Source organism: Triticum urartu, unplaced genomic scaffold, assembly GCF_056163025.1.
Source record: "Triticum urartu cultivar PI428250 unplaced genomic scaffold, HENAU_Tu73 scaffold535, whole genome shotgun sequence".
NCBI classification, from domain to species: Eukaryota; Viridiplantae; Streptophyta; class Magnoliopsida; order Poales; family Poaceae; genus Triticum; species Triticum urartu.
This window is the reverse complement of record NW_028260718.1, coordinates 1-26422: the sequence shown is the minus strand read 5'-3', so window position 1 is coordinate 26422 and position 26422 is coordinate 1. Positions and strand designations below refer to the sequence as shown.

Below are 26422 nucleotides of genomic sequence, written 5' to 3'. Positions count from 1 at the left end.
TCTCTAAATTGAGAAAGTCTAGTTTTCGTAATCGACCAATTCGTTAACATACCACTGAACCACTTTTTATTAACATAATGACAACGAGCCCTTATTGCAGCTGATGCTACTAAATCTGTTGCTCTTTTTTTGGTACCAACAATTAAGAAACTTTTTCCCTGACTTGCTGCATCAAAAACTAAATCACAAGCTTCTGATAAAAAACGAGCCGTTCTAGCGAGATTTATAATATGAGTACCTTTACGCTTTGCCGAAATGTAAGGGGCCATTTTAGGATTCCATTTCTTAATACCATGACCAAAATGAACTCCTGCTTCTATCATCTCTTTCAAATTAATGTTCCAATATCTTCTTGTCATTTTTTCCACACTTCCTTTTTTTTAATCCTACCATTCCATTACGGAATTTAGTTCTTTTTGAAGATTAAGAAAGATCCGAAATAGCTTGAAATAAATAATAATTGTTCCGAGAGAACCTTGTACTAAGATAAGAGTTGGCCATTGATACATGGTATAAACATAACCACCTTAATGAATTAACTGACTTGTTTTACTTATTAAAATAAAAATCTTAAAAATCTAAAATTTGACCTGTTAGTGTTCTAAGTTCAAAAGTCTAGTAAAGTAAAAAATATTTTTATGGGGGTTCTTATGTCTCATAAAAATTGTTTGTTACGTCAGAATCTGAAGAAACTAATTCTGTATGGAGAAACAAAAAATCTCTCATTTCCGACGCGAATAGATTTTTTTTTTTTATTTCGAAATAAAGGTTCTTGTCTTGTGGGGAACGATGCACAAATTTTTGGAATCCGGTACCAACAGGTATAATCCCCCCAGAACTACGTTTTCTTTCAAGCCTTTCAACCAATCAATGCGACCTCGTAGGGCAGCTTTTGCTAAAACTCGAGCAGTTTCTTGAAAACTTGCTTCAGATATGAAACTTTGGGTATTCAGGGAAGCCCTTGTTATTCCCAATAAGATTGCCCGATAATAGATCGATTCATCCAAAGCTCGTCCTGCTCGTTCCGCTCGCAATAGTCCGATTAATTCCCCAGGCGAAAAAACATTAGACATTCCATCTTCGGAAACCCGCACTTTTGATGTTACTTGGCGTATAATAATCTCTATATGTCTATTATGGATCTGTACCCCTTGGGATCGATAAACCTTTTGGATTTTATTAACCAAAGAGATACGACTTTGGGCTATGGTTAGCTCAGCTCCAATCAAGAATCCCCAAGGGACCCCAAGAATTCTTGGTATACGCTCATTCCAATCCTCAATTCTCCTTTCGAGATTCGGGGATAATGAATCAATTGAACGCGCTTCAAAGATTTGTTCCACTTTTGGAAGACCTTGCGTTATGTCACTAGATCTCGATTTTTCATATATAAACGTAACTAACCTATCTCCCTTGTAAAGGATTTCTCCATAATGACCATTAACAGTTGCTCCTGTAGTGGCCAAATAAGGTTTAGCTGCTCTTATAACAAAGGAATTCATATTTACAATGAAAATTTGACCGGATTTTTTTATGTGCGATTTAAATAGACATACATTTTCACAAATAAATTGTCCAAGGTGAATTATTGCCAATGTCTCTTCCCAAGAATCATGATGGACAAAGTGACAATTCAAAAGGAATGGATCCAACATTATGTTACTATCGAAATTAGAAATCCTTTTATTTTCATCTATTAAAGAGTATTTAAGTTCTTGAAGTACTTGGAAGGTTTGTTTTAAATTGTCAACGAACAAATATTTTTTTAACAGGATTTTATTATGCGTTAGTAAATAGTAAGATGAAGAAAAATGCGATATACTAGCTACAATAGCGCCTAAGGGCCCAAAAATTTCTCGAATAGGAATTCTAGGATTCCATTCTTTTATCGCATTGGGATGTTTTGAATTCTTGAATAAACCAATTCGAGAACAGTTGGATGCCGACAAAATCATCAAAGAGTGGTATTCTTTATTTCGATTCAACAAAGTGCCAATAGCTTCTGGATGTTGGCTAAGTGATTCAATCTTCGCCTTGGAATAAAAAGAATTGATATTGGCGCGATCTAACCTATTATGGGGAATCGGTCCTGCACTTGTCCTACCATACCTTTTTCGTGTATACGAAATAGTGGACTTGACTAACTCAATTCTTAGGAAATCGCGAATAAGATCATTTGCTCTTACCTCAACAAGGGAAGCACCAGCCTTTTCTTTTTCTTCTTGTTCCCAATTCACTACTAAGCAAGTTCTAACAAATTGACTATTTGTGTGATAAATTCTTTGAGTTAACTTGCTATTTTCATGAGAAATAAAATTGACAAGTCGAATTTGGAGATTATTTTCTTCTTGCAAGAGATCCTGCGGGAAAAGTGTTGCTAAATTTCTTCCTTCGTCCATTTCATATGCCACTGTAGGGCGAACGGAAACAAAATACTTTTCCTTGCTCTTGAGAATTTTTTTCCGTTGAACATAGACCCAATTTTTCCTTTTTTTTGATTCCTTAGAATCTTTTTTTTGTCTTTCTGGCGGTATCAAACAGCCACCTAATATCTTATCCGCCTCTTCAGGAAAATGAATATCTCCGGAAAATATTTTGAGTTCCGTATGGCTTTTTTTTCTCTTCACTCGGACCAGTCCGCCTAGTCGACTTCTTGTATTTTTTGTGAGTTGTGTATTCACTCCAATAATACTATTGTCAAGTAACTTTAGGGATGAAGATCTCGGCAAGATATGAAGTTCTTGAAGAATGAAAAAAAACCGATCTACTTCTTTTTGGTATTTTAGACTAAATTCTTTTGTTCCTCGATGCTCAATCAAACCCTCTTTTTTTAAGATGGAATCTTCCTCTGGGCTCTCGTATTCGTCCTCTGAATCTTCTTCTGAGTCTTCCTCTAAAGTACCATATTTTTCCTCTGCGCTTTCCCCGGGGCTGCCATATTCGTCTTCTGAGTCTTCCTCTAGAGTTCCATATTCGTCCTCTTGGGTCCTATATTTGCTCTCTGGGCTCCCATATTCCTCTTCTGAGTCTTTCTCTAAAGTCCTATATTCGTTCTCTGGGTTCCCATATTCGTTTTCTGGGCTCCCATATTCGTCTTCTAGGGTTTCATATTCGTATTCGTCTTCTAGGATTCCATATTTAGATTCTTCTAGGGTTTCATATTCATATTCGTCCTCTCGGGTCCTGTATTCGTCTTCTAGGGTCTCATATTCCTCTTCTGAGTCTTCCGCTCGAGTCCTATATTCTTCTTCTAGGGTCCTATATCTAAATTTAACAATTCCTGAACCCTTTTTATCTTTTCTGTATCGGGGATCGTCAAAATAAGCAAAAATAGTATTTCTACGTAAAACACCCATAAGGGGGATTTCAATCGAAATCCCAAAACAGGATATTAGTTCTTTCTCTTGTTCTTGATGATATTGTAATGGAATGACGAACCTATTTCTTCGCTTTTTCGCCAACAAATCTGAATTATCTTGAAAAATAGAAGGATAGATAAAATTCCAATGGCCATTGGACATGATTCGATCCGACGTTGAATAATCAAGAATTTCCCTATCTTTTTTACCATAAGTATTCATTTGATCTTGATCCTTGTGGAGTGAAAAAGACGCTATACTGGATCTGCACATACTTACTGACAATATCCATAAATGGCTTGTTTTTGGTAATCGGCGAAGATTACCATATTGATATTCGGGCGCATGGTAAACATCAGTACTCCAGTGCATTTCGCCGTCTGATTCAGAATAAATATGCTTTTGTACCCTTTCTTTAAAATGTAAAGTGGACGTTCCGGCACGAATCTCCGCAATTACTTGTTCGGATTTTACATATTGATCATTTTGCACTAGAATCAAGCTTTTTGAGGGAATATTCACACTATATAGAATATCTTGACTCTGAATAGTTACATGCAAGTCTATATAACATAGAAAAGCAGGCTGCCCATGACGGGTACGTGTGGGGTGAACCAAATTCTCATTGAATTTTATTTTTCCATTCGAAGGGGATCGTACAAGGTCGGCAGTACCCCCTGTGAATACTCCGCCAGTATGAAAAGTTCTTAATGTTAGTTGAGTCCCTGGCTCCCCAATTGATTGACCTGCAATAATACCTACGGCTTCTCCCAATTCGACCAGATCACTATGAGTAGGACTCCGGCCATAGCATAATTGACAGATCCAAGAAGTGCTTCGGCAAGTAAAGGGGGTTCTAATATATATTGGTTGTGCTCGAAATGGTTGTGCTCGAAAGGCAGTTATGAATCGATTGACTAATCCAATTCCAATATCTTGATTTCGCGCGGCAATGCATCGTGAACCGATATATATATCGTCTGCTAATACACGACCAATTAGTGTTTGGACAAAAAGTTTTTCCGTCATCCCATTTTGAGGACTTACAGAAATACCTCGGATAGTACCACAATCTCTTCTACGCACAATAATATGTTGAACTACTTCAACAAGTCTACGTGTAAGATATCCAGCATCTGCTGTTCGCACAGCAGTATCTACAACCCCTTTGCGGGCTCCATAGCAGGAAATTATATATTCTGTCAAAGAAAGTCCCTCGCGTAAATTGCTTTGAATAGGTAAATCAATCATTTGTCCTTGAGGGTCCGACATTAATCCTCTCATACCTACTAATTGGTGTACTTGAGATGCATTTCCTCTGGCTCCTGAAAAAGACATTAGATAGACTGGATTAGAAGGATCCGTTATCCGAAAATTTGAATTCATTTCTTGTTTCAAATATTCACTTGTCGCATACCATATCTCAACAGATTGGCGTAATTTTTCTACCGCGTGTACAGCCCCATAATAATAGTGTTTCTCCAAAAGAAAACTCTGTTGTTCCGCGTCTTGGACTAACCATCCCTTAGAGGGTATTGTTAAAAGATCCTCGATTCCTAACGAAATCGATGTAGTAGTGGCTTGATGGAAGCCCAGAGTCTTTAGTTGATCCAGTATATGGGATGTATATCCCATTCCAAAATGATCTATTAATCTGCTAATAAGTCGTTTCATACCAGTTCCGTCTATCTCTTTATTATGAAAGACCAGATTGGCCCGTTCCGCCATACATAAGTACCCCCTTTTCGGCTGAGTAGGATTCGACAATTGCTGAGTAGGATTCGACAATGGGCCTGAGTCAGTGATTCGAAAATTTAATTAACTTAATTGCCTCAATCTCAATCTGGATTCGCGTGGCAAATAATGATGATACTAGGGAAATCGGAATGCCCCCCGAAAGGGGAGGGGCATCGCCGAATCTAACTTTCTTGTTTAGGTAGTGTATGAATAGGCCTGACTAAATCCTTGTATGGCTTCCTCTATTTCTCTATAAAAAGAAATATGACCAAGAGTGGTTCGAATGTATATCGAACGAATTTCTTTTTTTCTATTTCCCATTATTAGATAGTGGGCATAAATCTCATGATAAGTCCCCAAAGATTCATATTGAACTTCAATCGGAACTTCTCTTGACCCAATGACGCGTTGATCCAGGTTCCATCGTAGCCACAAGGGACTATCTAAACTGATTAGTTTTTGTCTATAAGCTCCCAGTGCATCATAAGAACTAGAAAAATGGGGTTCTTTATCTTTCCTATATTTAAAATTATTATTATTATTGTAATTTACTTTTAGATTTGGGTAGTTTCTGCAACTATTATATCTATTTGCACAAATACCTCGACGCTTTCCAATCGTTAATACATAAAGCCCGATAAGCATGTCTTGGGTTGGTACGCAAATAGGATCCCCAATAGCGGGAGATAAGAGATTCATATGAGAAAACATAAGTAAACGGGCTTCTGCCTGAGCTTCCAAGGATAAAGGTAGATGAACAGCCATTTGATCTCCATCAAAGTCCGCATTGAAACCCTTACACACTAATGGGTGTAAAGAAATAGTACGCCCCTCTACTAAAGTGGGTTGAAAGGCCTGTATGCCTAATCTATGCAGGGTAGGTGCTCTATTTAACAGTACAGGATGTCCCCGCATAACTTCTTGAAGTATTTCCCATACAATGGGTTCTTTTTCCCAAATTTTCCTTTTAGCAATCCTTACATTAGAAGTGGCGCGTTTCGTGATTAAATCGCGAATTACAAATAGCTGAAAAAGCTTTATTGCTATCTCTAGAGGTAATCCACATTGATGTAATGAAAGCGAAGGACCCACAACAATGACAGAACGCCCCGAGTAATCGACCCGTTTCCCAAGCAGAGTCTCGCGAAACCTTCCCTCTTTACCTTCAATTACATCTGAAAGTGATTTGTATACTTTATTGTGACCATCCCTCGTCGGTTGCCCGCGGGACCCACTATCAAGAAGTGTATCCACGGCTTCTTGTACCAATTTTTCCTGGCACATTACTAAATCTGCTGGCGCTAATTCACTTCTTTTTAATAGATAGGCAAGATTGTTGTTCCGACGGATAACTCTCTTATAAAGTTCATTAATGTCTGAAGTCACTACTTTATCTCCAGACCTATAAACAATAGGTCTCAATTCGGGAGGAAGAACCGGTAATAAGCACAAAACCATCCATTCTGGTTCTACATTTGTTTGAATAAAATGTTTCGCCAATTGCATGCGTCTAATCAAAAAAACTTTTCTTATTCGTCTTTTTCTATCTTCCCACTCATCTCCACTATACCCCTCGTCTTCTAATTCCTTCCATTCGACCAAAGAATTCTCTATAATAATTCGCAAATCCAAATCTGCTAATTGTTCTCTAATAGCACCTGCTCCTGTCGCAATTTCCCGATTTCGAAATGTTGCAAAGCCTGGGGTAGAAAAAAAGGGAGAAATGCTGTGGTTACAGGATGCAATTTCCTCTTCGAATAAACCTCGTAATCGTAAAAAAGTGGGTTTTTTAGTGCTGGGCCTAGCAAAAGAGAAATCGCCGTATACTAGGCCCTCCAACTTCTTAAGAGGTTTATCTAAAAGATTCGCGATATAACTAGGAAGACCTTTCAAATACCACACATGAGTCACGGGACATGCGAGTTTGATGTATCCCATTTGATATCTTCGTATCCGAGAATCCACAAATTCGACCCCGCATTTTTGGCAAAATCTTTCGTCTTCGTTTTCAGCTCCGCTCGCTCGAGAATTGCCACAAGCGCAAATCCCGCTTTTTATGGGTCCAAAGATTCTTTCGCAAAACAATCCATCTTTTTCTGGTTTATCGGTTTTATAATGAAAAGTAGAGGGCCTTGTGACTTCGCCAACGACTTCTCCATTAGGTAGGTTTTTGTTAGCCCAAGCCTTTATTTGTTGAGGGGAAACGAGTCCAATTTGAAGTTGTTGATGTTTATATTGGTCAATCATAAAATAGAAATAAGAAAAGAATTTATATTTATTCCGATCAAACTTCCTCCCTATTAACCTGGAAGTTCTTTTCAGATACAAGGAAATGATTCAGTTCTAGAGCCAAAGATCGTAGTTCTCGAACGAGCACTCGAAAAGATTCTGGAGGATCCTCATGATTAGGTATTCTTTTTCCCCAGATCGTAGCATTAAGTATTTCTTGGCGAGCTATAAGATGGTCAGATTTATAAGTAAGTATCTCTTGTAAAATATGAGCAACACCAAATCCTTCTAAAGCCCAAACTTCCATTTCTCCTACTCGTTGTCCCCCTTGCTTGGCTCTTCCTCTAACCGGTTGTTGTGTAACAAGTGAGTAGGGCCCAGTAGAACGCCCATGAATTTTCTCATCAACTTGATGAATTAATTTTAAGATATAGGACTTCCCTATTAGAACAGGTTGCTCAAAGGGGTCGCCTGTTCTTCCATCAAATATTCTGCTTTTTCCCGGGTACTCGGGTTCAAATACCCATGGATTTTTTGTTTCTTTACTGGCTTCATATAATTCTGAAAACACAAGTTTTCTTGAAGCCTCTTGCTCATATCTCTCATCAAAGGGTGCTATTCTATAATGTTTCTTTAGCAGATCCCCCGCTAATCCGAGCGAGCTTTCAAATATTTGTCCCACATTCATTCGGGAGGGTACTCCTAAGGGATTGAAGACCATATCAACGGGTGTTCCATCTTGCAAATAGGGCATATCTTGCCTAGGCAAAATTTTGGAAATGATCCCTTTATTCCCATGTCTTCCGGCTACTTTATCCCCAACTTTGATTTCACGTTTCTGTAAAATATATACACGAACCATTATGTCGAGCGGGTCCCTTTGGATCCATTTCACATCGATAACGCGCCCTCTTCCACCTATAGGTAATTTCAGAGAAGTTTCTTTTGAAGTGGAAACCTCAAGGCCAAATATGGCCCGTAATAATCCAGCTTCCGCGATATAAGATGATTCGCTCGCTATCTGAGGCGTTAATTTACCTACTAAAATATCACCAGTTTCTACCCAGGATCCCAACCTAACAACTCCATTTCTGTCCAAATTGCGGAGTAAATGTTCTTCTAGATGTGGTATTTCTTTAGTGATTTTTTCAGCGGAGCCCTGGCTTGTCGTATCCGTCTGAATTTCATATTTCCGGATGTGAAAAGAGGTATAAATATCTTCATATACCAAACGTTCGCTAATTAGTACTGCGTCTTCAAAATTGTAACCTTCCCATGGCATATAAGCTACTAATACGTTTTTTCCTAAAGCAAGTTCGCCCCCAATTGTAGCAGCTCCTTCTGCTAAAATTTGTCCTTTTTTAATGGATTTACCCCGTGGAACCCGGGGTTTTTGGTGCATACAAGTATTTTTGTTAGAGCGACGGTGGTTAACTAAAGGAATACTTATAGTCTTCCCACTACTTGATAAAAGTATCTTATGACTATCAGTAGAAATGATCTTTCCCTCGCGTTCGGCTATAATGGAAACCCTCGAATCTAGAGCTGTTTGGCGTTCCAATCCAGTTCCAACAATGCATTTCTCGGACCGAGAAAGCGGAACTGCTTGGCGCTGCATATTAGAACTCATTAAAGCCCGATTCGCATCATTGTGCTCAATAAAAGGAATGAGAGAACCCCCAATAGAAAAATATTGGAAAGGAAAAATACTTCTAACATGAATCTGTTCCCATGCAATAGTCAAGAATTCTTGACGGTATCTAGCCGGAACAACCTGTTCTTCCTGAATACCTTGATTCAAGGACAAAGAATTTCCTGCTGCTATCATATAATATTCATCTCTATTTGGTGATAGATAAACCACCTGTCTCTCTTTTTTTTCTTTTGCTTTCTCAGCAGATATTTCATAAAACGGACTCTCTATGGATCCCCACAAGTGATCAATTCTCGCATGAATTGTTAAGGATCCAGTAAGTCCAACATTGATTCCTTCAGACGTGTCAATTGGACAAATACGCCCATAGTGACTCGGATGAATATCTCGGCTCCGAAAACTTGCGGTTCTCCCCGTCAACCCTCCAGGACCTAAACAACTCACTTTTCGCCCATGAACAGTTTGTGTCAATGGATTCGTTTGATCAAAAACTTGAGATAACGGGTATGTGCCAAAAAAGGTCTCATAAGTAGTTATTAATAAAATTGAAGTTGAAGTTGGAGTTACCAAAGTTTGGGGAGTCGGTTTCGATTGACGTATGAATACTCTACGAATAGTTTTTTGAACTGCATGTTGTAAACGACCAAGAGCCAATCCGAATTGATCTTGTAACAGATCCGCAACCGAACGAATACGTTTATTTTTCAAGTGATTCATATCGTCATCGTCAAGTATACCCGTTCCAAATTTCATTCCAATCAAATGATCCGTAGCGGCCAATACATCTCGTGGTAACAAGAATGTATTGTTCTGAGGAATATCAAGATTAAGTCTCCGATTCATATTTCGTCGACCAATCCTTCCTAATTCACATTTTTGTTGAAAAAATTTCTTTTGTAATTCCTCGCATAAGGACTCCGAAAATACCAGGTCCCCACCTACACAAGCAAATTGTTGATAAAACTCCAAAATAGCTTTTTCTTTTGACTCAATCCTCTTCTTCTCTTTAGCATTCGGGAAAGACAAGAAAATTTCAGGGTAGGAAACATTATCCAGAATTTCTCTTAGATTCGAACCCATAGCTGATGATAGAACTAGAATAGATATCTTTTGTTTTCTACTCACGCGAGCCCATATCCTTTCTTTTTTATCAATTGCTAATTCCGATCTCCCCCCCCAATCTGATATTATAGTGCCAGTGTAGATAGAAATTCCCTTATGATCTAATTCCGAGCGGTAGTAAATACCAGGACTTAGCAATATTTGATTGATCACAATTCGGTATATTCCATTTATAATAAAGGTTCCTAAGGAATTCATTATAGGAATGTTTCCGATAGAAATGGTTTGCTTTTGCACATCGAAACCAAAAATTAATCTCGCAGATACATATAATTCGGAAGAATAGGTGAGTGATTCATACACAGCATCTCTTTCTTTTATCGAGGGTTCTAGCAGTTGATATCCTTTCGCAAATAATTGAAATGCAATTTCGTGATCTGGATCTTTAATTGTTGGAAACTTGTCAAGTTCTTCTGCCAAGGCTTGATTAATGAACCTACAAAATCCCTCGAATTGGATCTGACTAAATCCGGGTATTGTGGACATTCCCTCGTTTCCATTCCGGAGCATCTTAATCTTAAGTTTCCTGTTTATCAAAGAAAAATTCCATTATCAGCTCACTCTTCATCAATCCCTATGGATCGATCTAGCAATCATGGAATCTATATTCTGTTTACTGAATCACATGAAATTCTAGGGAACTCCACATACGTATTTCATATATGTATTTCATACATATGAATAGAGACCATTTGGACGAAAGTTCGAGTTTGCCAGGGGTACAAATGAAATGAAAATGAATTGATAAAACATTCCTACAAAAAAAATTCTGCCACTTATACTTTATGTTATGATATTCTAATCAGATTGGATGGCAAAGATTTCTCATTTTATCTCCTTTCTATGAATGTAATAAAGCCGTAATATAATATACTAGAAAGTTTGACTTTACTTCGATTTAGAATAGCGTGCTTACTTTAATTTCTCAAAATAATTTGAGGGTTCTTTTTTATTTCGGATCGGAGTAGTATAATTGCTAGAAAATTCAGTATTTCATTGTGGAATTCTAAAATAAAGTAAGTCCCTTTTTTAAGTACATGCCAATCTAGTTATCCACCTCTCCCCATATCCATGCTTTTCTTTTATCGTAATTTCACTTGGGTACGCCAAGATAGTCAGGTTATACTCTATATCAGAGCAAATTTCCTTTTTTTATTCAAGATATTTAATTTAATACTTTGAAAAATTAAAGCATGATTCCCCATAGAGATATGTACATAAAGGGGATCTTTGGATAATAATGCTGTTCGGACCTAAAGTTTACCTATACACGGATTAAGCATAAAGCCATAATATTTTATTATGCCATTGAAGGGGGGGGAGATAATACCGATTTAAGAGTAGTTCACTACTGCAATAAAAAAAAGAGAATTCTAGTTAACGGTTCCAATTTATTCTGAATTTTGCAGCCTGTGAATAGAAATCCACTTTTTCTTCTTTTTCATCTCAATAGAAAGAAATGGGAAGTTTTATTGTGTTAACAATGTATGTTTTAAGATAGAATCTATCGAGGAGAATAATAGAAACTGGATCAAAAAAAGCAGGAATAGATTTTTTGAAAAAGATTGGAAAAAAGTAAGTAGAATTATATTCAAAATAAAAGGGGCTTTTCGTAAGAAAACGTGGATGAATACTTGCTGTTTTCTAGATTTTTGATCGGATTTTTTGGCGGCATGGCCAAGCGGTAAGGCAGGGGACTGCAAATCCTTTATCCCCAGTTCAAATCTGGGTGCCGCCTGATCAATAAAATACTTAGGTTTTTTTTATAGTGCTGATCGAATTCGATAAATTTTTACTTCGCATAAGTTCGGGCAAGAGAGTAACTGGGCCTGCCGATACTGGGTTTAGAGAAACCATACCATAGTTCTATCCTCAAACTAGGGTTAGGGTTTGTTTTGACGGTAGTGGCCAAAATGGTTATCAATAGGGGTGAGGTAGTGTTTCCTTATTCTTTTATTATATGAATTTGAATTGGTTCTTAATTGAGATTCGATTTGATAATTTTAAAATACGAGGATAAGATGTCAGAAATCTTGGTATCCAAAGAAAGGTCCCTAAGGGGCATTCTTTTTTTTTTTCAATCTAAGATTCAAGAAGGGACTCCACGAAAGAATATCAAGACTTACTAATTATTATACATTTTTTTATCGTACATCTTATGTTACCTACATACACTAAAGTAAGGACTACTTAATTCTAACGAGAATCAGATTAAATAGGTCGATCAAAAATCAATTTAGGAGTTGTATTATGGATAAAATCTCTTCATTCTTTCATAGAATGATACAAAGCAAGGCTGCAGGGTTTAGGTCAAAAATAAACATTAGGTAAGGTAGGTATCCAATAAATATTTATCTATCGATAATTTTATGGTATATTCGGGCGTCCTTTGCTTAAAAAAAAAAAAAAGAGTAACAAAAGGAATAAAAAATCTTCCTATTCCCGCTTCTTCTATTCAGGACATCATTCCCGTACTCTTTCTTTTTTAAGGAAAAAAGGGCTATAGTATCTCGTATTTTTAATGCTCTCTAATTCTACCAGAATTCCTATAAGAATTTGTTAGGAGTAAATTCCTTGAACTGATTGATCCATGGCCTTAGGGCGGAATCCCTTTTTGACTCTGTACCCTTGATTCCACTATGATTATTGATCAATAGTAGAATAATCCCTTCATAGAAATAGGAGACATAATTTAGATGGATATAGTAAGTCTCGCTTGGGCTGCTTTAATGGTAGTCTTTACATTTTCTCTTTCACTAGTAGTATGGGGAAGGAGTGGACTCTAGGGATACTACTAATTGATTAAGTAATCAAATTGTTGTATCAATTCTTTTCTTTAATGGATCATTTTGCATTAATCATTTTGTCAAACGTTATTCTTTAATCTTTTTCTTTAGTTTTGTTTCACTCCTGTAAGAAACTCTTGTATTGTAAGTTGTAATGTAAGAAAGAGCCATTATACCAATTCAGAATTTCTACTAGAAATGACGAATGGTTAAAAAGAAGTTCTATACATAAGAAAATTAGACTTTCTTCCACGGAACTATTCACGGCATATCACACATTTTCCATTTCCTTTTACTTTTTACTATAGTCTATTCTTCATATTATTTTTCTTTCCTTCCATGGATTCTTTGGTCAAGAATTGTCTTAGATTTTTTTATTTTGACCTGATTGAAATTAAGTGGATGCAATGAAAAAAGAAATTGAATTAGACTACTTAACTATTTCAATCTACTAATCTATTCTATGTAGATTCAAAGATAATATAATAGAAAGAATCTAAAGTGTCGTAGAAAAAACTATATGTAGTTCTTTCTACCACACTTTAAGATTCCAACCAGATCCTTTCATTTAAGACTTGGATTTTTTTTATTTAATCCCTTTTTAATTTCTTCAATGATTAATTGGAATTCCAATTAATTATTTTGGCTGACTGTTTTTACATAAATAATAAGTAAAAAAGAAGTAGGAACTAGAATGAACAGTGCAGTAGCAATAAATGCGAGAATATTGACTTCCATAACCTCTTTATTTTTTATTTTCACAATAACTCGGGATGTAATCCCATGGAGAGGAAAAAGGGGTATCTTGTAAATTCAAGGGTAGGGCTTGCATTCTGATAATACTGAATCAATTCAATATTATGAATATCGGATCTATCAAATCAATTCATGGATGAGAGTTATATTTCACGGATGAGAGTTATATAGTATAACATAGGAAGATCCTCTATCCACACTAAGACCAAAATGGGTTTTTTGATTGGATTAGGAATTCCCTCTTTTTTAATCCTTTTCTACTTTTTCTTTTCTATATCTCTAACCCACGAGCTTTCTTAATCTTATACTTTCTTAATCTTATACAATTTCCCTTCCTTTTTCTTATAGTTATACATACAATTATGTATGTATTATATGACCAACTTTCACTTTCTATGGGTCACATAGACATCCAAATAAGCAGTAGAAGTGAGATGGGGAAAAGAGGTCTGAAATAAAAAGGGAATACGATTTATGTATGGATTCCGGTAAAATACCGGTACTCTATTCCATAAGAGTGGAATAGGAAATTAAGATGAGGATGGTATCATCATAAAGAAAGATAGAGTAATATAATATCCTAAATTCTACTAATCCACATATCGTATGTGTGTCTTTCTTTATCGATTGGGAGTAGTGAAAAAAAAATTCCTATATGCCCTCCCTCCCTCTTTAATGAGAGATGCAAAATAAAAAAGTGAAGTAAGGGTGCCCTGTGGGTATTTGATCTTGCTCCCTGCCCCTTTTTTTCATGGAAAAAGGAAATATCAATTTCTCCATTCATTGAACCCTAGTTCGGGACTGACGGGGCTCGAACCCGCAGCTTCCGCCTTGACAGGGCGGTGCTCTGACCAATTGAACTACAATCCCCGCGGGGTGTATGGCATACCCATTCTTAAATAGAACCATAAGAAGATTCGATTCGTCTTTCGTACTCTAAGAAATAGACGAATCATATACTACATACCCACATATTATATTATACGTGGGTATAGTGAGAGTGACATAACTAGTATGTCGTGATTTTTTATCACTAAAAATGGATAATAATCCAGCCTTCAATAAGAAAAACTCTTTTGTTTGTAAGAAAGGAATGAGAGAGATATGGATTAGAAAAAAAAATTTCCCTTTTTTCTTTATCTTTTATTTCTATAGATCAGACATTTTATTTTATGGAAGAAAAACAAAAGGATTTAGTTCATACTCACGAAGCCCTAGATTTTTGGTTTGGGCCGAGCTGGATTTGAACCAGCGTAGACATTGTCAACGAATTTACAGTCCGTCCCCATTAACCACTCGGGCATCGACCCAGGAAGAATTTATTCTAGGGTTTTTGCTAATCTATGATTAACCTCCTTTCATAATACTCCCTACCCCCAGGGGAAGTCGAATCCCCGCTGCCTCCTTGAAAGAGAGATGTCCTGAACCACTAGACGATAGGGGCATCACTAGACGATAGGGCCATATACAACCGCTCGTGATTATACTATAATCATAGTATGAGCAGTTTTTTGGAATTGTCAATATACTCGAAAAGTATAAATAGATCCAAAGCAAAGAGTTTTTCCAACTTTTCTGTTATGTTTTCATCTAGGATTTTTTTTAGTTGATCGTTATAGATTAATTCTCCGTGCTTCATTTAGTGTTCATACCAAAAATGCATCCATCCCGCACTAAGTCATAAAATTCTCTAAAAATATAGAGAAAGTTTCAAAAACAAAGAAAAAAAGTGAATCAATTTAGTAGAAAAGTACTCTATCAGATTCGAACCAACGACTTACGTCTTAGCACGAGATTACTCTACCACTAATTTAAAAAGCCCTTTATCGGATTTGAACCGATGACTTATGCCTTACCATGGCATTACTCTACCACTGAGTTAAAAGGGCTTTTTATTTAATTCAAAAATTAGCCACTTGGATTTCCCATTATGGGTCTACTGCATAATGTACATATTATATATATAATATATAGAGATAGAGAGAGAGACATTATGTAGAGATTGTATATGTATATATCGATATCTTGAGAGCTCAAAATAAAATTAATAAAAAAAAACATACCCTACATAACATATCCAACTCTTCTTGGTTCAGGGTTTTCCGTTTCCGAAGACTAGTAAAATAGGCGGATTCTGGAACCCCAAGGATTCAACGGTATATGGATATGGAAAATATAAGATTTCCGATCCTAGCGGGAAAAGGCGGGGAACAGATACCCAATAGGATATAGGATCCTTGGGAGGAACTTTTGGTAATGGCCTTGATCCTCTATGCTATTTTTTATGTGTTCTTAGTTCTATTGAACTTTTTGCATTCTTTTAAACAAGAATCTAATAAACTAGAATTGAGTCAGTGGAAAAAAGGAGAGAGAGGAAAGTGTTAAATGGAGAGAGTCGACTAATCAGAGACTTTTAGGATCTTCTTTACATCAGGTAAATCTGTCGGCCCTGTCCGTTTTTTTCTTTAAGTTACGACTCTTTGCTGCTTACTTCTATCAAGCCATAGGGAAAGTCTATGATGAATTTGGAAAACTCATCTCACTCTTACTCTATGGCTCGGACTTAATGGGGGAAGAAAACATCTTCCATAATTTCTTTTTTGTTCAATTCTGGACAAAAAAGAAAAGGAAAAAAGGAATTTATAGGGACAGTGTTACCCCCTATATCCCCTAGTTTATATTGTAGGAATAATAAAACAATTTAGCAGTCTGACACACTTACGTCCTTGCAAAGTAAATAATTATTATTGTAGTCGTAACCGTAGAATAGGATCCTAATCAAAATAAATACATTTGGTTCAGGCGCTATTAGCATGGTAAGAAAAGATTTTTTTTACAGACCAGAGGGGCTATCTAAATCCTAAAGTAAAGGCGAGCGATCGAAGTAGAAGTACCAACGGCTCAGTGTCATGAACCTTCTCCATCTGATTCAATAAGGGGGAATTAGCCTTCTTGTCAAATGGCTATCCTTGACAAAGGGTACCATTTATACCATAATCTACAATGTAGCGGGTATAGTTTAGTGGTAAAAGTGTGATTCGTTCTATTAATAACTGAATTTGAAATGATATACTTAAGGCATCCTTAAGTTTTTTATTTTTATATTCCGATGAAAACTTTAGTTCTTATAAAGGATTAAATCCTTTTCCTCTCAATAGCATATTGAGGAAGAATATACATTCTGGCGATTTGTATCCAAAGACTAATTTAAATTGCATCCAAAATAAAAATAGGATTATGAGTACAGAGTCGCGAAGCATAATTTTGCATTGGATTAAGTATTCCAATTTTGAAAATATGAGTAAAGGATCTATGGATGAAGATACAAAAAAGTTGATTTCCAATCGTAACTAAATCTTCTTAAAATAAGGAATAAGGAAGCCAAATAGCTAAAAAACGATAGTTTTGGTTTACTAGAACCATCCGCATATTGTTTCAGCTCGGTGGAAACCCAATTCTTTTCCTCAGGATCTCTTGAATGAAATTAGGGAACGAAGTAAGTAGATTAGATGAATTTAGATAGAATTTCTATCTCCTACTCTATAAGGATCATCTAGAAAGCGGAGAGCTTTGGTTCCATTCAAATAGAAAAGCTGACATAGATGTTAAGTGGTGAGAATATCCATAAAGGAGCCGAATGAAATCAAAATTTCATGTTCGGTTTTGAATTAGAGACGTTAAAAATAATCAACCAACGTCGACTATAACCCCTAGCCTTCCAAGCTAACGATGCGGGTTCGATTCCCGCTACCCGCTCCATTCTGTATAAAAGGAGTATTCTATTTGTCTAGACATGTTAGAGGCTTGTATTCAAGCCTTTTTTGTCCACCAGTTTCTGGTACTCCAGAGCGGAGTAGAGCAGTTTGGTAGCTCACGAGGCTCATAACCTTGAGGTCACGGGTTCGATTCCCGTCTCCGCACTTAGCAGTCTGTATAAAAGGACTATTCTATTTCTCTAGATATGTATGGTAGAGGGGCGTATCCAACCCTTTTTTATTCATTAGTTCCCGGCCCTAGAGGGCAAAATTGAGCAGTTTGCGAAGTCACTTGCCTTCAAAAAAAGAAGGCGCAAGGCCTCTCCCTACCCTGCAGAAAATAAAAATGAAACGAAAGGGACAGTCTACCTCTCCCTTCCCTTTAAAAAAAGTTTGCCCGTTGTTTGTCTCAGTTAATACCCAATTTTTGGAGCTCTGTTGGCGAGTTCTATTTCTGCCTCTGGAGCGCCCTCTTTTTTTGAGTGGGATGCAAAGGAAGGGTAAGATAGTAAGGGATACGGCACTAGACTAACACCTAATTAATACTTAATTTAATATAAGTAGTTAAACAGTTAACTAGACTAAACTTTTTATCATAGTACTTTGATAAATTAAGCGGGCGAGCGGCGGGAATCGAACCCGTATCTTCTCCTTGGCAAGGAGATATTTTACCATTGAACTACGCTCGCTACGGTATATATTTTATAGCGTATATCCGCCTGGGTCGACCTTCTATGTCTGGGTCGACCGTTTCATTTCATTTTCTATTATATTAGAGTTTTCCTTTTTTTATTATCTGTCAATGAATATTCTAATGGGAATGGAATTTCATAATACTGAAAGAGAAGAGCTAGCAATTCGGAACGCAAATTGCGTTTTAATACGTCTCACTATTCTAATTTTTTAGAAGAAATGGCCTTTATTATTTCTTTTTTATGGGGTTAATAAATATTAACCAAATTTCATTTAAGAAATGAGAGAATTCAGAATAGCTACGAGAAAGACTAGTCCAATCCATAATGATGTACCGGAAAATACAACATTTTTATTATTTGACCAACCATCAGGAGAAGCAAATACAAGGGGTACACTAATTACTAAGACTGAGGAAGTCGCAATTAATGCAAAAACAGCTAATTGGAAAGCAATAGTCATATTTCTAATCCTCCAAGCTACCATCAAATAAAGTTGACTACATATTTGATCCCTCACTTAAACCAAAATTGTAAAAAAATACAAGAAGTAGGAGGGGTTTAATCATGAATCCATTGATTCTTCTCTTTAATTCAAATTTATTACTTAAACCGCTTTTTTATTTGGATATGGGGGTGAGAAGAGATTATTTACTCTTTATTTCACAAGCGGGTATAGCGGATCCTGTATCCGTGTATACAGTATACAGAGATATATCGAAAAGGAACTTGTATCTGATATCTTTCTAGAGGCTAATAAATCTTTTTATTTTTTATATGGCTATGTTCTATTTGTAGGAGTAAAATAAGGATTAGGCTGTGGAGAGATGGCTGAGTGGTTGATAGCTCCGGTCTTGAAAACCGGTATAGTTCTAGGAACTATCGAGGGTTCGAATCCCTCTCTCTCCTTTTGCTTATTGAATACGTTTGTTTCTTTCATTTTTATTTATTTTTTTTTTCTGTCCCTTATCTTTCTTTCATAAAAAGGAATGAATGGCTCGGCTAGATGGAATAACCGAGCCAGAACAGAAAAAAAGTAGAACAGGTATAAATAAGAAAATCTTAGTTAAGAGGGTTCATGTAAAGAACAGGTTCCAAATCACGATCGATTCCCTTTTCAAAACCTGCTGCAGCAGCTCGGGCTCTTCCTGCATGCCATAAATGGCCCACAAAAAAGAAGAATCCTAGAACAAAATGAGAAGTTGATAACCAACTTCTAGGAGAGACATAATTAACTGCATTGATCTCGGTAGCTACGCCACCCACGGAATTTAAAGAGCCTAAAGGAGCGTGGGTCATATATTCTGCTGAGCGTCGTTCTTGCCAAGGTTGTATGTCTTTTTTCAACCTACTCAAGTCCAAACCGTTGGGGCCCCTTAGAGGTTCTAACCATGGAGCACGAAGGTCCCAAAAACGCATAGTTTCCCCTCCAAAGATAACCTCCCCAGTTGGGGAACGCATTAGATATTTACCTAAACCTGTGGGTCCTTGAGCGGATCCCACATTAGCTCCAAGACGCTGGTCTCTAACTAGAAAAGTAAATGCTTGAGCTTGAGAAGCTTCTGGCCCGGTGGGTCCATAAAACTCACTCGGATAAGCTGTATTATTGAACCATACAAAACAACAAGCGATAAAACCAAAGACAGATAAAGCAGCTAAACTATAAGACAAGTAAGCTTCTCCAGACCATACAAATGCACGGCGAGCCCATGCGAAGGGTTTGGTTAAAATATGCCAAATTCCGCCAAATACACAAATAAAACCCAACCATACATGCCCACCAATTATATCTTCTAAATCATCTACACTAACAATCCACCCTTCTCCACCAAAAGGAGATTTTAGTAAATAACCAAATATAACACTGGGACTAAGGGTCAAATTGGTAATTTTTCTTACATCTCCCCCCCCAGGGGCCCAGGTATCATATACACCGCCAAAATAAAGAGCCTTGAGTACTAGAAGAAAAGCACCTAGACCTAACAAAATTAAGTGAATACCCAAAATTGTAGTCATTTTATTTCTATCTTTCCAGACATAACCAAAGAATGGAAAAGATTCCTCAAGAGTCTCGGGTCCCAGAAGCGCGTGATAAATGCCACCGAAGCCTAAGACTGCGGAGGAAATTAGGTGAAGTACGCCAGATACAAAGTACGGAAAAGTATCTAGAACTTCCCCCCCTGGCCCTACTCCCCAACCTAGAGTAGCTAAGTGTGGAAGTAAAATCAACCCTTGTTCATACATGGGCTTTTCTGGTACGAAATGGGCCACTTCAAATAGGTTCATTGCTCCGGCCCAGAATACGATTAATCCGGCATGAGCTACATGAGCTCCAAGCAGTTTACCGGACAAATTGATAAGTCTGGCATTCCCAGCCCACCAAGCAAAGCCGGTGGTTTCTTGGTCACGACCAGCTAAAACGAAAGTTCCATTAAAGAGCGTTTCCACGTGGTAGAACCTCCTCAGGGAATATAAGATTTTCATGAGGCTGATCCTGAGCTGCCATCCACGCACGAATACCCTCGTTTAAAAGAATATTTTTGGTGTAGAAAGTCTCAAATTCAGGATCTTCCGCTGCACGGATTTCCTGGGAAACAAAGTCATAGGCACGTAAGTTCAGAGCCAAGCCAACTACGCCAATAGCACTCATCCATAAACCGGTGACGGGTACAAATAGCATAAAGAAATGTAACCAACGTTTATTGGAAAAAGCAACACCAAAGATTTGGGACCAAAAGCGGTTAGCAGTGACCATTGAATAAGTTTCTTCAGCTTGAGTTGGGTTAAAAGCACGGAAGGTATTTGCACCATCACCGTCCTCAAATAGAGTGTTTTCTACGGTCGCTCCATGAATAGCGCATAGCAGAGCCGCACCTAATACTCCGGCAACTCCCATATATGAAATGGGTTCAACGTCCAATTATGAAATCCTTGGAAGAAAAGGATGAATCGAAATATCGCTGCTACGCCAAAACTCGGCGCAAAGAACCAACCAGATTGCCCCAGTGGATAAATAAGGAATACAGAAACAAAAACAGCAATTGGACCAGAGAATGAGATTGCATTATAAGGCCGCAATTGAACAGACCGAGCAAGTTCAAATTGGCGTAACATGAAACCTATTAGTGCAAAAGCCCCGTGGAGAGCTACAAAAGTCCATAGACCGCCTAATTGACACCAACGAGTAAAATCTCCTTGTGCTTCGGGCCCCCATAGTAGCAACAAAGAGTGTGCTAAACTATTGGCAGGGGTAGAAACTGCTGCGGTTAAGAAATTACAACCTTCCAAATAGGAACTAGCCAATCCATGGGTATACCAAGAAGTTACAAAAGTTGTCCCTGTAAACCAACCCCCTAAAGCGAAATAAGCACAAGGAAAGAGCAATAGGCCAGACCATCCTACAAAAACGAAACGGTCCCTTCGTAACCAGTCATCCATAGTATCAAATAGATCATTTTCTTCTTTAGGAATTCTACCAAGGGCTATAGTCATAGTGATCCTCCTATTCAATTACTTCAACCATTTCCGAGCACCTCATATCACTTTCCAAGGCATATGATAGTTTTATTATCTGTGGACGATTTCTTTCTCGTTCAATGCCCTTTTTCAATGGTCTCGAAGAGAGAAATTTCCCATTTTTATCTATGGAGTCACAGTCACAACCGAGGTCGTGGTAAATCCATGAATTTGATTCGATTTGTTTTTCTTATACTATTTATTTGTTTTTCTTATACTATAGAAATAGAAATAAATTGTTTTTCTTATACTATAGAAAGAAATAAACCTTTGAATTCAGCATTATTCCAAGACTCCTATTTCAAAGTCTATCTTTTAAGGGAAAAATGCAAATAAAAGTAACCCTTCTTTTCCCATTCCCTCTCTATTGCATGGGTGGAAGAACTAAAATAATAGAGGATTCTGAAAAAAAAAAATGGACCTTCGAAATCCAATTTTATGTGTAGCGCAAAGGAGTTGCGATTTCTTCTTATTCCTATAGAACATCTAGTAACAAGAATATGAAATCGTAAATAGCGAAAAATTCTTGTCTTGCGCGGTCTAAGTCTAAGGAAATAAAAAAAATTCGCTTATACAATTTCATCTACATCGAATTTATATATCAGAATAGCGGATAGAGGCATCATTAAAGGAGTCAGGTCTACTTACTTTATGCTTCTTTCCAATTTTATGGTGGATTTGATAAGAACCCTTTTTGCTTTCTTGATAAATAATCGACAAAAAAAGCGTTTTTTTTATATAACCTGCTTGTTTTATTATAATTATAACAAGTCCTATATGGAAATGCCCGCTAAAGAGAAAATCTATTTGATTGTCTCTCGGCCAATATCGATTTTTAGAAAGAAAAAACAAGAATTTTCTTCTTTTTTTATTAACATTAAGAAAAAAGAATATAATTAAAATGGAATTGGCAATATAATTTTTATAGACTTTTGAAAGAAAAAAAAGGGGTTTTTTGCAACCGTTATTTCTTATTTCTTGCCTATATCATATCACGGAAACCTTTCGCTTTGGAACGTGGAGAGATGGCTGAGTGGACTAAAGCGGCGGATTGCTAATCCGTTGTACAATTTTTTTGTACCGAGGGTTCGAATCCCTCTCTTTCCGCTCCCTTGGATCATTTGGGACTTTCGAATTGGAAAGAATTCTGACCCCCGGATTTTCTCATAGATAAATGTACGAAACAAATCCAATAAGAAAAAAAAAAAACTGAATTTTTACTCCTCGCGTCCAGGATTCCGTCCTGGGTCATTAGATAAGAATCCAAAGATAAAGAGTGAAACAAAGAATATCACTACTGTATAAACAAAAAGTTTGAGAGTAAGCATTACATAATCTCCAAGATTTTTTTTTAAGGAATAGATTACCAGTTTTTCCTTACCACACGGATCCACTAGGATGGTTTTTTTTTATACCTAAAAATGCAAAAAAGAATTCTTGAAAAAAATTGCAAGAATTCTTTTATAATAAGCACTCTTATCAATAGCAAAAATAGGGTTAGGTGGTTAGGTATTGTGTAGGTACCTTTAGGTACCTGCTCAACCTAGGTGCAGGGGAGTAGAAAGGCTGATCCAAATTTATTGCTGTAGCTACCCATTCAATGTAGAAGAATTTAAATTTTAGAATCGAAGGTTCATAATATAAAAATATAAAACTTCTCGGCTTTTACCCATTTTAAAATTTTTTTGGAATGAACACATCATTCAATTTGGCATACAGAGTACTAAAGATTTCATCGAAAACTTACAGCAGCTTGCCAAACAAAGGCTAATAGAAAAAAGAATAGAGGTATAACAGGCATAATATCCACGATTGGATTGAAAATAGCATAAGCTTCGGGTAATTTGGCAAAGAAAAAACTAGTAGGATAAAGAACAGAATTAAAACAGATACAGGTTAAACTAAGTATATTAGGCATAACAAGCATTTCATTCTTGTAGAGTAAATAATTGGATTTTTCTTGAGTTATTTTTTTAAGGGAAAGAAGGAAAAGGCAGATTCAAAATCTTTTTTCTTCGGACTTTCCCAAACACAAAATACCTCCTTGTATTCGCACTCTCAAATGAGAGTGGAATAAATTCGACTTTCATATAATATCTTAATAGAATTCCATGTAATGATCAATGCATTTTTTTGATTCTATATTATCCGCATGTGTAGAATACTAGCAAGAGAATATCCCTCCTTTTTTATGTAATTGAAATGGTATTGACGAATAACAAATAAACATACTAGTGTTTATTAGTGTCGCATAAAACCCGAAATGGGGCGTGGCCAAGTGGTAAGGCAGCGGGTTTTGGTCCCGTTACTCGGAGGTTCGAATCCTTCCGTCCCAGATTGTTTCTGATGAAACAAACGGTGAAATCATATAGTATTCCGTACGAGACAAAAGTTTATTAAAGAGAATAATGATATCTTATTCTTTCTCAGAAAACATAATAAAGTCTTAAGTCCAGTCAAATTGACTATCTTTATTTTCATGAAAAAATGGGATCTATCAAGCACATTCAGGATATGCCTCTACTATAAAATCACTTAGTCATATTTTTTTCTTCCTTTTGGTATTCGAGTTGAAGAAGTACGAGAATTCTATAACTACCAAAAACTTTCAATCTTTTCATTGGAATAGTTTATTTAGTTATTATAGTTAATTGTTTTTGGTACTGAAAAAATATATTACTACTAGAATTCTAATTCTAGTAATTAAATTAATTAAACTTTTTTGGAGGTTGATAGTTTATTTATTGAGGAAGAGTCAATCCTTCTTTTCTCACTTCAAGATTGATCATCTCGAGCCATCCGTTGAGGGTGGAAATTTAAGAATAAATAAGTTTTAAGCAAACTTGTTTAGTCGTCTTTTTCAAACTATGTTTCATTCATATGATAGAATTTTAATATGGGTTTAAATAAATTGGATCTTGGCGGAGGCTTCCCGGATAAATACTTACTTTCTTTTATCCATATTGCTCCATAGATAGCAAGTTTTAATTAGTATAAAAAAACTAAACCAATGACTATTCATGATTCCATCCATATTGGATCAATTCTCTATACCACTTTGCAATGAAAAGAGGAATGTTTGTTATGGTAAAACTTCGTTTAAAACGATGTGGTAGAAAGCAACGTGCGACTTGAAGGACATGATCGATTGTGGATTTTGCTATCCATCATTTTCCATAGTAATGAAAATGCTCTTGGCTCGACATAGCCTGTTCTATTCGTTCCGAACCAAATTTGCGCTGGGTTTAAGTAACATAGTACACGATGGAGCTCGAGAGGACAGAATTTTTTTTATCAAGGGAAAGAATCTAGGGTTAGTGAAAACTAATAAATTAGGCCAACTTTGTCAGTCTATCCTTAATATAGAAATAAATCGAAAGGTTAAAATAAGAAGAAAGTCCAATAAAAGTATATCAGAATCAATCCCTCTTATTAGATTTCTATAGAAGAGATAAATGCTTTATCGAAGGAAATAAGAAAAAAGGGTATGTTGCTACTCTTTTGAAAGAAAAAAATAGGAATTCCCGAAGTAATGTCTAAACCCAAGGATTTCACAAATCAAAGATAAAGGATTCCAGAACAAGTAAACACAATTTTCAATTGTCTCAACAACAGAGTTGGATTAGAATAAGGAATAAAAGTCAATTCGTTCGAAATGAGACAAAGAAAAGAGTTTAAAGACGACTCAAAAATTTTGGAAGGATTTTGCCTTCGAAGTTTGTCAGGCAAAATTAGCCCACTTGAGTCATGAGTATAAATGAAATTTGTTTTTTCTGTAAGGAAATTAATGCACGTCATAGTCTAATTTCTATTATTATCGACAGAAATTCGAATCATTTTCTCGAGCCGTATGAGGAGAAAACCTCATATACGTTTCTAGGGGGGGGCGTTGTTTATCTACATCTATCCCAATAAGCTGTCTATCGAATCGTTGCAATTGATGTTCGATCTCGAAGAGAAGGAAGAGATCTTCAAAAAGTAGGTTTTTATGATCCGATAAAGAATCAAACTTGTTTAAATGTTCCAGCTATTCTCTATTTCCTTGAAAAGGGTGCTCAACCAACAAGAACTGTTTATGATATTTTAAGGAAGGCAGAATTCTTTAAAGAAAAGAAAGAACTTTGAGTTAATTGAAGAACTAAATGAATCAAAAAATAGGATAGGAGAAGATTATTAGTATTCCTAGTTGTCTAATTATTTAGACACAATTTACCTCTTTTTTAATCCTATTTGGATTTATATTATATCGTGCCAATCCAACATAAGCCCCTATTTTATTTACTTTTTCTATCTAATTTGTTTTCTTACCATTGTATTTCCATTGACAAAGGTCTATTGAACAAATAGAATTTGTAGATAGATGGGTCTCTTTATCCTCACTCCATATTCAATTTTTCCGCCTACACTTCGCTCAAATGATAAGGGTGTTCCTCTTGCATGTATTCTCATACAATATAATATATATTTTTTATAATATATATTTTTTGTTAATAAAAATCGCTAAAAATAAGGAGAATTTGGCCATCGTGATTAGGGTCGCTCTTTTTTTAACTTTACTTTAGTGGAATTTCACCGGACCTGTTCGTTTTGGCATTTGAGTGTTTTTCATGGTCGATAAAAAAAATCTTTTGATGTCTTGCTAGTTCAATGTTTTGACAGAAGCGCGCGGTGTAATTCCATTGATTTTTGGATTTCGATCGTATCTAAGATCCTTTTTTTATCTGGGTTGCTAACTCAATGGTAGAGTACTCGGCTTTTAAGTGCGACTATGATCTTTTACACATTTGGATGAAACAACAAATTCGTCCAGACTCTT

The 26422-nt window shown here is 36.4% G+C and overlaps 8 non-coding genes across 8 annotated transcripts; 4 read left to right on the top strand and 4 right to left on the bottom strand.

The window, feature by feature from the left end:
• Positions 1–11768: 11768 nt before the first annotated feature.
• On the top strand, positions 11769–11839 carry TRNAC-GCA (transfer RNA cysteine (anticodon GCA)). Its single transcript has one exon. It is a non-coding gene; the product is annotated as a tRNA-Cys (tRNA).
• Positions 11840–14439: 2600 nt separating this feature from the next.
• On the bottom strand, positions 14440–14513 carry TRNAD-GUC (transfer RNA aspartic acid (anticodon GUC)). The gene has a single exon. It is a non-coding gene; the product is annotated as a tRNA-Asp (tRNA).
• A 358-nt stretch (positions 14514–14871) lies between these two features.
• On the bottom strand, positions 14872–14953 carry TRNAY-GUA (transfer RNA tyrosine (anticodon GUA)). Its single transcript has one exon. It is a non-coding gene; the product is annotated as a tRNA-Tyr (tRNA).
• Positions 14954–15460: 507 nt separating this feature from the next.
• On the bottom strand, positions 15461–15532 carry TRNAT-GGU (transfer RNA threonine (anticodon GGU)). The gene has a single exon. It is a non-coding gene; the product is annotated as a tRNA-Thr (tRNA).
• Positions 15533–17490: 1958 nt separating this feature from the next.
• Positions 17491–17564, top strand: TRNAM-CAU (transfer RNA methionine (anticodon CAU)). The gene has a single exon. It is a non-coding gene; the product is annotated as a tRNA-Met (tRNA).
• A 452-nt stretch (positions 17565–18016) lies between these two features.
• On the bottom strand, positions 18017–18087 carry TRNAG-GCC (transfer RNA glycine (anticodon GCC)). The gene has a single exon. It is a non-coding gene; the product is annotated as a tRNA-Gly (tRNA).
• Positions 18088–18911: 824 nt separating this feature from the next.
• TRNAS-UGA (transfer RNA serine (anticodon UGA)) lies at positions 18912–18999 on the top strand. The gene has a single exon. It is a non-coding gene; the product is annotated as a tRNA-Ser (tRNA).
• A 3626-nt stretch (positions 19000–22625) lies between these two features.
• Positions 22626–22713, top strand: TRNAS-GCU (transfer RNA serine (anticodon GCU)). The gene has a single exon. It is a non-coding gene; the product is annotated as a tRNA-Ser (tRNA).
• The last annotated feature ends 3709 nt before the right edge of the window (positions 22714–26422 follow it).